The following is a 9128-nucleotide window of genomic DNA, read 5'->3' on the forward strand; positions in this document are numbered from 1 at the left end:
GGTGGGGGGGGGGGGGGGGGGGGGGGGTGGGGGGGGGGGGGGGGGTGGGGGGTGGGACGGGGGGCTCTCTGGGCTCTGGCCCGTTCAGAGAGGTACCCTGGCACGATATGGAAATGCCATGCAGAAGTGCTGGCCTTTTATTCTTCAAAGCAGAGGGCCCCGGTGCCAGCTCCTTCCTGGGAGTATTAGAGCAGAACAACAGCTGCTCCGTTTTCTCTGAGGTGGAAATAAAGCATGGATTATTTATATATATATATTTTTTTCTTCATTGTTGTGAGGACTCCTTTGACCAAGGTGACTTCCATAGCTTCCTTTTTTAAAATGTATTTATTTATCTATTTATACATTTGCGTTAGTACAGCTTCACATTCAGTGGAGACATTTTAGGTTGAGGTTGCCTTGCTTAAGAGTATAGTAGTGCAGTGCCACACCTAATATTCAAACCCGCAACCCACCGGTTAGGGGTCTCTCTCCCCACCCTCTGTGGTTCATGGCTGCCCTTGTATTCTGTGGAGGATGGAGACACTGTGGTCTTGACCCATAGCTGAAGGTTATATGTTCAAATCCTGATGCGTCGCTGCGGCTGATTTCCTGTCCAGCAACCCCTCTATTTCTTTAAAATATGTCTTCCACCCCGCTTCCGGTAAAACCCAGATTTGGCTAAACTGTTATTCAGTGTGTGGGAGTACCACCAACCCCAATAAGGACCTGCACTGTGATTTTGACGCAGAGAAAACCTAACTTGTTTTCCACATCAAACTTTTTTCCATCCCTCCTGCAGATTGCAGATATCATTATATTGCGCCTCGTCAGCCTTTGCCTTCTAACACGAGCAGCGTCTCCTCTTCTTTTCCCCCCTTAAGCGTCTGAAAGTTCCCTCTGTGTGCGGCGCGGCTGCAGCCGCGGTGCCGTGTCCTCCTCTGATCCTGGCGGGATGGTTATTTTGTGTTCTAAATGAGGCCATGGTACGCACCGTCCCTCGCAGAGGGGCGAAAGAGAAAAGCGGCTATTATCGGCTCGCCGCCGCCGCCGCCTCTGTCCTACGCTCTCCCGATGCGAGGTTACACAAACGACCTTTTGTTTTCCTCCTTTATTCTCACTCGGGGGCGAAAAAAAAAAAAATGGCGAGCATCTTTGAAAGGACACAAAAAAACAGAAAGAAAATTGGTGTGTCGCAGTACATCTGCCCGGACGCGGAAACGGTCCTGCTTCTTTCAGGGGAAGCCAGAGGACAGCTCGTGAATGTCGTGTCGTTGGTGAAGCCGCCCTTCCCCGGCTTGGCGATGATCGCGGATAATCTGAGCAGTTCGTGTTTGTCGTCAGCCGAGGCGCGATGTTGACTTCCGCTGAGGTTTTGTGTGTGTGATAAATAATAAATAGAGGCTTGGGTTCACGGGCGCTGTCAGTGCATCACCTTTCTGATTTGCCATGACCTTATGTGTTTGCGTGCGTGTGTACGCGCTCGCGTGTGTGTGCGTGCGTGCGTGCCTGCGTGCGTGTGTGTGAGCGTGCGTGTGTGTGCATGTGTGTGTGTGTTTGTGTGTGTGTGTGTGTGTGTGCGTGCGTGCGTGCATGCATGCAGGCGTGTATGTGTGTGCACATGTGCATGTGTGCATGCATGCGTGTATGTGTGTGCACATGTGCGTGCGTGCAAGCATGCATGCGTGTGTGTGTGTGCACATGTGCATGTGTGTATGTAGGTGTGTGTGTAGTGTAGTGTGTGCATGTGTGTATGTAGGTGTGTGTGTAGTGTAGCGTGTTGACTATTAATTGGGCTGCCCGTGTACAGTTTGTTGATTATCAGTGGAAATGTTGCATGCTGTCATTAGGCTATTACAAATATTGAGCATTGGATGTGCTGTTTATCACCAAAACTGAAGGTAGGGTGTACATACAATGTGTTGATTATCATCGTATGTATAGAGCTTAGGTTGTATGTACAGGGCTTGGGTTGCGAAATTGCACATATGTGCTCGCGCAATGCTTCGTAGCATCTATAAGGCTGTGGACCATGTTCAGTAAGCCTTGCATATTGTGTGCGGAGTGCTCTCAATATGATGAAGCCGGTTGGTGATCGAACGGAACTGACAGGATCGCGCTGTCCCCGACTGTTACGAGAACCAATCACAGCTCAGTTTTTATTTACAATATTCACCGCTGATTCACCGCTGATTCACCGCTTGTTTAGCGTGATCTCGGCCACGTCAGCACGTTCGTTACTTTCGAGCGAAGTGTTTTCCCCCCACCTTACGGCACTGTCGAGCTGACGAAAGCCACTCCTTGTTTTCGCTGTTGATAAGTCGTCTTGCGGAGACGGGTTTTGTAAACTCTCTCTCTCTCTCTCTCTCTTGTCGTTTGGAGCCGGGGACCAGTGGCCGGAGGCCATCTTAATGTCTCATAAAACACGTTCTCTGTTTTCGCCGTCTACATGTCTGACGCACGGCAGACTGGAGTGGCTCTTTCTACAGTAGAACCAAGGGAGTCTCAGAAGACCACAATTTATGACACTTGTATAGATGGGGTGTGCGCAGATAGGCAGCAACATCCATAAAAGGCAATTTCCTCATGTTACCACTACAAATGAAACTGCGGTTCACCACTGAAACCTGCCCTCATTCATTAACACCTTTCCCCCCCACTATTCACTTCATCATTGATGGTTTAGCATTTGAGCGTATGCTTTTTGGAGCTAATGATATGTCTGGCATTGCCGTGCAATTGCATTCTAATTAGTGAAAGAAAAAAAAAAAAAAGATATTCAAATCACCGGTGGTACCCTCCAGGAGCTCTGCAAATGAGAAACGCTGAGCGGTAAAAAAGAAGTTCCAGGTGAAAATGGGATCAGGGCTTGAGAAAGCCGCTGTTGTGTGGCGCTCTGTTCATTGAAAGGATTTAGCAGGCCGCGGGACCTTCACGGTGGAACAAAAAAACTAAAACATGAAATTTCGAGCAGGGCATTAAAAGAACCCCACTTCAAACGAGCGTGCGCTAGAAACACTGTGTCACGTGACCGCTGGGGCGCTCTTCTCTTCGAGGGCCGTGTGATCTTTCGCTTAAAGCGCGCCGTCAAATGCGCTTAAAATCTCATGTGATACGAAACACCACGAGTCTCGAGTGCGCTATTGATGTGGTTGCGCGCGCACGCACACACACACACATAAGCACGCGCACACACACACACGCACACACATACACACAAGAGGGCATGCTCACACACACACATGCACGCGCACACACACACACACACAAACACACATGCACACACACACACACACACACACACACAAGCGCATGCATTCACGCACGCACGCATGCACAGGCAGGCACACACACACTCACACACATACTCACACGCACACACAAACACACACACACACACACACACACACAAGCACATGCATTCACGCACGCACGCACGCATGCACAGGCAGGCACACACACGCACACACACACACACACACACACATGCATGCACAAGTGTGCATGCATGCACACACACACTCACACACATACTCACACGCACACACACACACACACATGCACGCACATGTACGCGCACACACACACACACACACACACACACACACACACATAAGCACATAAGGTCCTCGCTGGGGCCGGATGGGGAGTCTCGCAGCTGAACGCCTGCCAGGGGAAGCAGACGGATGTAAAGCAGGGGGACGAGGGCAGGATTAAGGGAGAATGAACAGTAAAACCGGTTTGGGATAGTATTATTCCCCCCTCCCCACCCCCCACCCCCCCCCCCCAACCCGTGATGTTCCTAGCTGCGCTACGCCGAGGCTGACCCCAAACAGGGAAGAGTGATATCGATGGGCTATTGACGAGTCTCTGTACGTGGCCTGGATTCTGAAAAGCTCTCCTCGCGCGTCTCTCTCAGTCCCCCGCCCCCCCCCCCCCCCGGCCCCCCTTTGTGACCCCCACGCTCTTGTGTAGCTCCCTGTTGCCAAGGCCTTGTGATCAGTCACTCCATGGCTGCTTATTCTGTGCACTGCGTGAAGGGCACCAGCGAGACTCTCGCTGTGTACCATTAACAAACAACCCCCCCGTTAACAAAGTAGTTTTCATGCAGAAATGCTGCTTCTGTGCCGTGTCAATTTGTGATGTCGGGGGGGGGGGGGGGGACACTAAACAAACAAACAAAAAAAAAACTTCAACATACTAATTCTTACAGAACATAAAGCATTCTGCTGGAGTCTGTTCTTACACACAGGAGTGACATGGTAAGCAACAGAAATTTCAAAGTTTTCACTGGAAACTCATTTTCAAGAAGCCTTCTCAACCCCCCCCCCCCCCCCCCCCCCCCCAACACACACACACACACACACACACACTTTATAGACATTGCTATTTTCTAAATATTCATATTGTGTACCTTGTATGACAACAGACAGTATGCATTATTCTGCAAAGATGGAACCTATTTGTAGTTAGCTTGTGTTTCCAGCTGGATTGCAGAATGTGTAACACAGCATCAGCATTGATGGAAACAACAGTGCAAGAACCCTACCCTATCTCTTTGGTGCTTTTCACATTCATGTGACCTACACCAGACCTGTTCTTGGAAAGTTGTGACAGCTATGACAGCTCATCAACTCCTGCACAAAGTGGCGGTGGAAATTATATGAATATAGAGTGAAGCATCTAATGACAAATATGTAATGACAGTTTTATTTGTCTACTGGAGATACTGTAGCCTTTTCTTTTCTTCCCCCCCCCCCCCCCCCCCCCCCCCCCCAGTACTGTCACATGATAGAGCATGTGCCTATGCCCTCACACACAGGAGTCTGCCTTCCCCACCAGGAGAGGTTAATCACTGGCCTATCGATGGTTAATTATCGGGTAGTAAAGAAAACCAGCTGTAGTACTGGTAGTTCTGAGGGGAGGTGGGGGGGGGGAGCAGTTTCCCAGCTTGAAATTAAACTAGTGAAGTTCATTTAACCAACAGATGGCGCGACTGAATTGGCGTGAATGTACAGATCAGAATCGAGCTCCATTCGCGGCTGTGAACCCTGATGTCGGTGGGTTCGCTTAATCGTGGGACTGAACTCGAGCGAGCGCGAGACTGCGCGTCACGGATTTGACCATGTGACGCAGGCCACAGATCAAAGCCCGAGCCGAATCTGCGTACACTGTGAACAGCATGACCGTTCGAGTAGGCCTCTGGATGTCATTAAGCTGAATAAAACCCTTATTGGTTTATCTTATTTAAACAATGGAGGGGTCAGATAACAGCAGCCAATATAAGTCGGCAAACAAAATGCCTTTTGTCTTTTTTTTTCTTTTCTTTTTTAGGGGTGTGCAGGTGTCTGTAGCACAGGAACTAAAGCCCAGGCTCACTGTAGGTTCTCTCTCTCTCTTTTTTTTTTTCCCCCAGTCCATATGTTTTTGACGTCGTCTTCCCCGGCGCACTGAGAGGAACCCTCTTATCTGAACCCTGTCTATTGTCCTTCGCTGTGCCATGGGCAGGCGCACGCGTCGCCACGCTATCTGAGTTTCAATGCCAGGGACTGAATACTGCGTAACAGGGAACCGAAACCTAGAATGGAGAAATGAAGCAGTATGACTTCCACTCTCGTGCGTAATAACTGTGAAGTCTTTCCGTCATTCTTACGAGAAAAAAAGAAAACAAAAAACCACAAGCTGACTTGTGCAGTTGTGGTAATGTAGAATGTTCAGTGGCAGGGCAAATGCGTTTATTATAAATCATGCAGTTAATAGCGATAGGAAACAAGTTCAATTACATACTGTCTTCTTCAGCACTGCCATGGAGGGGCGGGGAGGGCAGACAATGTACCCGGGTAGAGAACTACCATCTAGATGGTGGCATCCCCCTAGGAACAGGTATTGGCACATATCAAAAAATAATAATAATAAGCAGCTGGGGTGGAGACAATGGTCTGTTAACCTGTGGTAAATAATAGTGTCCCAGGCCTGGGAATTTCACCCAGCAGGCCTGGTCTTTTAACCTGGTCTGTTAAAAGATCAGGAGTGCCTGCTAGTGTAAGAGCAAGAGCCCTAGCTGAGCGATTACTGGGCATCAGACATCATTTTGTCCTTTATTCCAGAAAAATACGTTCATTTACATGAGCTTTACGAAAAGGCTACAGAGATTCTCATGTGCCTTCTTCTGGCAGTGTCCTCTTCAGTAGAGAACCATTAATGGCAATCTTGGCTGAAAGAAGAACACAATCCATTTCTATTTAAAATGCGTGTTCAATACTGGGTTTGCTACTTGAGAATAAATGGGATTCCTCTCTAATCGATCAATTAGGGAGGAATCCCATCCCATGAGTTAGTGTTTGAAAGATTACCACCAGCTGATAATATCATATTACTGATGAGGACAGTTTGCCAAAACATTTTAATCTTCAACTTGATACTGAAAATACTTGCAGATCTTTTATAAATGAAGTTCCCAAATTCTCTTGCTGTATGCACATCTATATTTAACCCAGACACCAGATGGTCGGGTTCAAGTCGCTCTCTCTCTCTCTCATAATTTTACTTTTAAAAACTTGCCAGGTGGTTCATTGTGTCACAGTTTTGCCATGCGTCGCTCCCAGAAGTCACTGTTTATCCTGTTTTGTCAGGGGTTTCTCGAAAAGGGAATGTGTCAGTACATGAATCAGCCATAGGGAGGCGCACTGCTTCATATTCAAAACACCATGAACATGATGAAAAAAAAAAAAGTAGGAACACATACTGTTGTGTTCCACAGCAGTCTATCTTTATCCATAACTTCAATTAAATGATTTTTTTCATCCTAAAGTTTTATTAATGCAGTAGATGAATTTATGGCACTGGTTTTCATAAGCATTTATTACGCTGTTCCTGGTTCCACTTGCCTGTTTGCGCTTCAAAATTAGATTGACAACTCGCTGTACTGTACAAACTGTACAGACCGTTCAAAAATAGCTACCTTCCCTCCTCTTTCGCTGTAGCTCCTGCATGACCATCTTGAAGTGGGAGAAGTGAGATAAGCGAGAACTCTGGCGATAAAATGCCACTTCCTGTCGCGTGGGCCGATGGGATTGGTGCGACACGATGCATAACACAGTCTGATAACGGATTATTTTGGTGGATTTTAATAATCCTGGCGTTATAGCCTGTTCCTGTGTAAATTATACTTGCTGTCCTCCCCCACCGCCTCCCTCCCCCCTTGCTTTTAAGGAAGACTACCAGGCCAGGGCCATTGCTTTGCACCCAAGCCTCCTTAATGTTATTAAAATTCAATTCAAACAGGAGAACTGCCACCCATTAAAAAACCGCAATAACCGGCCATCTAGTTATGCAAACATCGTAATTCACGCAGTAGCCACATTTCGTAACCTCCTCAGGTCTCTGTAGCACCTGTCTTTAGCAATGCTAATAAACATGTGAGGGCAAACTGTCCTGTTGTGCCAATCTACCGAGAACGCTGAAGCCAAGAAGGTTAGCAAGAAGGTTGGACTACTGAATGTCTACTTACTGGACTACTTACAGTACACATCACTGAACACACACACACACACACCACCACAGTGCTGTTTACACAAAGCTACTGAACACTCCTGTCCTGAACTCTAAAACTAACAGATTGAATTAACTGCAGCTGATCACTCCACTGACTTACCAAACCCAGTAGCTCAGTATTTAACCTTTGAAAACTATTTAATTCACTGTTGCACTACTAACCAAAACATCCACATTCGCACACATGCACACGCACTCACACACCATTTTAGCACTTATCAAAACAAGCCAAGTCTTCAGCAGCCCTCTAGTGAACTTAAATCCAGTATCCAGTCATCCTCTCACCTGCTCAGCCTCACCTCTCACATGAAAGGGAGAGAGAGTGTGTGTGTGTGTGCGCGCGCGTGCGTGTTCACGTGTGCGTGCGTACGTGTGTGTGTGTGCGTGCGTGTGCGCGTGCGTGTGTGTGTGTGTCTGTCTGTGTGTATGCTTGTGTGTGCGTGTGCGTCTGTCTGTGTATATGTGTGTTTGTGTGTGTGTGTGCGTGTGTGTGTGTGTGTGTGTGTGTGTATATATGTGTGTGTGTGTGTGTGTGTGTGTGCAGATGGTCACCTCTGAGCCCCATGGCCCTGCGCACATGGCCACTCAGGACCCGACCCATAGCAGTGAACACACCGCTCCGCTCTGCACTCACCACAGGGACGAGAGGGGCGCAGGGAACGCTGGTGCCTCGCTCCTTCTGGGGGGGGGGGCGGGGGGGGGGAGGCCTCCAGGACCCCGCTAACGCCCGGACCCACCGATAATCCCGGCTGGAGGTCTTTTAACCCGCTCCGCTGACGGCTTCGAGGCGCAAGTTCGGCAGTCTTCCCACGGGCAGCGTTGCGTGGAGTCTGCCTTCCCCTTCATGCAAACCGCTCTGACTAGAGAGGAGAGAGGGGGAGAGAGAGAGAGAGAGAGAGAGAGAGGGAAAAAAAGGAAAAACTAAAAACAAAAAAAAAAAGGAAAAAAAAAGAGAAAAAAATCCAGAAAGGCAAATGTGCTTCTCTGAAGGATTTTATAATCAGGGCTTGTCTCCACCCCCACTCACCCATCTGCCCGCCTCCATTGTTATAGCAACAGCCAATAGCAGGGTCACGTTGTGCAAGCCTGCTCTCCCCAGTCCCGCAGTGCATAAGTACTTCTCACTTTTTTTTTAAAACGCTTATATCTCATGCCTGTGTGTGTGTGTGTGTGTGTGTGTGTCGTAGAATGTGTGTAGTTATACGTGTATGGCTTCTGCTGCTTCTGATAGGTGTTGAATTAGCTGCTGAAATGTATGCTGCTCTGGAAGTTGTGTTGGTGGTTTGTGTGGAGCTCTCTTTAGCTGTCTGTTAGAGGACGGTATTCAGGAACAGTGAGGTGTATTCTTTACTGTGGTCTGTGGTGGTGATTCTGCTCAGAAGCCTTTTCCTGGAAAATAAATTGAGCAGAAATACACAGCAGCCTATGTTACGCAAGTTGCTTTGAAAACATGCATGCATGCAGTAAGTGAGATACATTGTGTGTGTATGTGTGTGTGTGTATGTTTCTCTTGCAAACCTTATTAGGATTTAGAGTCCTGTTTTGACAAATCCTGTTATATGTGTCCGATCTATTGGTCTAAAAGCTTGTGTAGG

The 9128-nt window shown here is 48.0% G+C and overlaps 1 protein-coding gene across 2 annotated transcripts in view; it reads right to left on the reverse strand.

Moving 5' to 3' along the window:
* The window catches only part of cdk18 (cyclin dependent kinase 18), a 64583-nt gene extending 56104 nt beyond the window's left edge, over positions 1-8479 (reverse strand). The window contains exon 1 of one of the 2 annotated variants that reach the window (XM_035389197.1): positions 8168-8479. The gene's annotated coding sequence lies outside the window, so the exon portion shown is untranslated. The remainder of the gene's footprint in view (positions 1-8167) is intronic. The other variant, XM_035389196.1, reaches the window with a different exon arrangement.
* Positions 8480-9128: the final 649 nt, after the last annotated feature.

Source organism: Anguilla anguilla, chromosome 13 (assembly GCF_013347855.1).
Source record: "Anguilla anguilla isolate fAngAng1 chromosome 13, fAngAng1.pri, whole genome shotgun sequence".
NCBI lineage: Eukaryota > Metazoa > Chordata > Actinopteri > Anguilliformes > Anguillidae > Anguilla > Anguilla anguilla.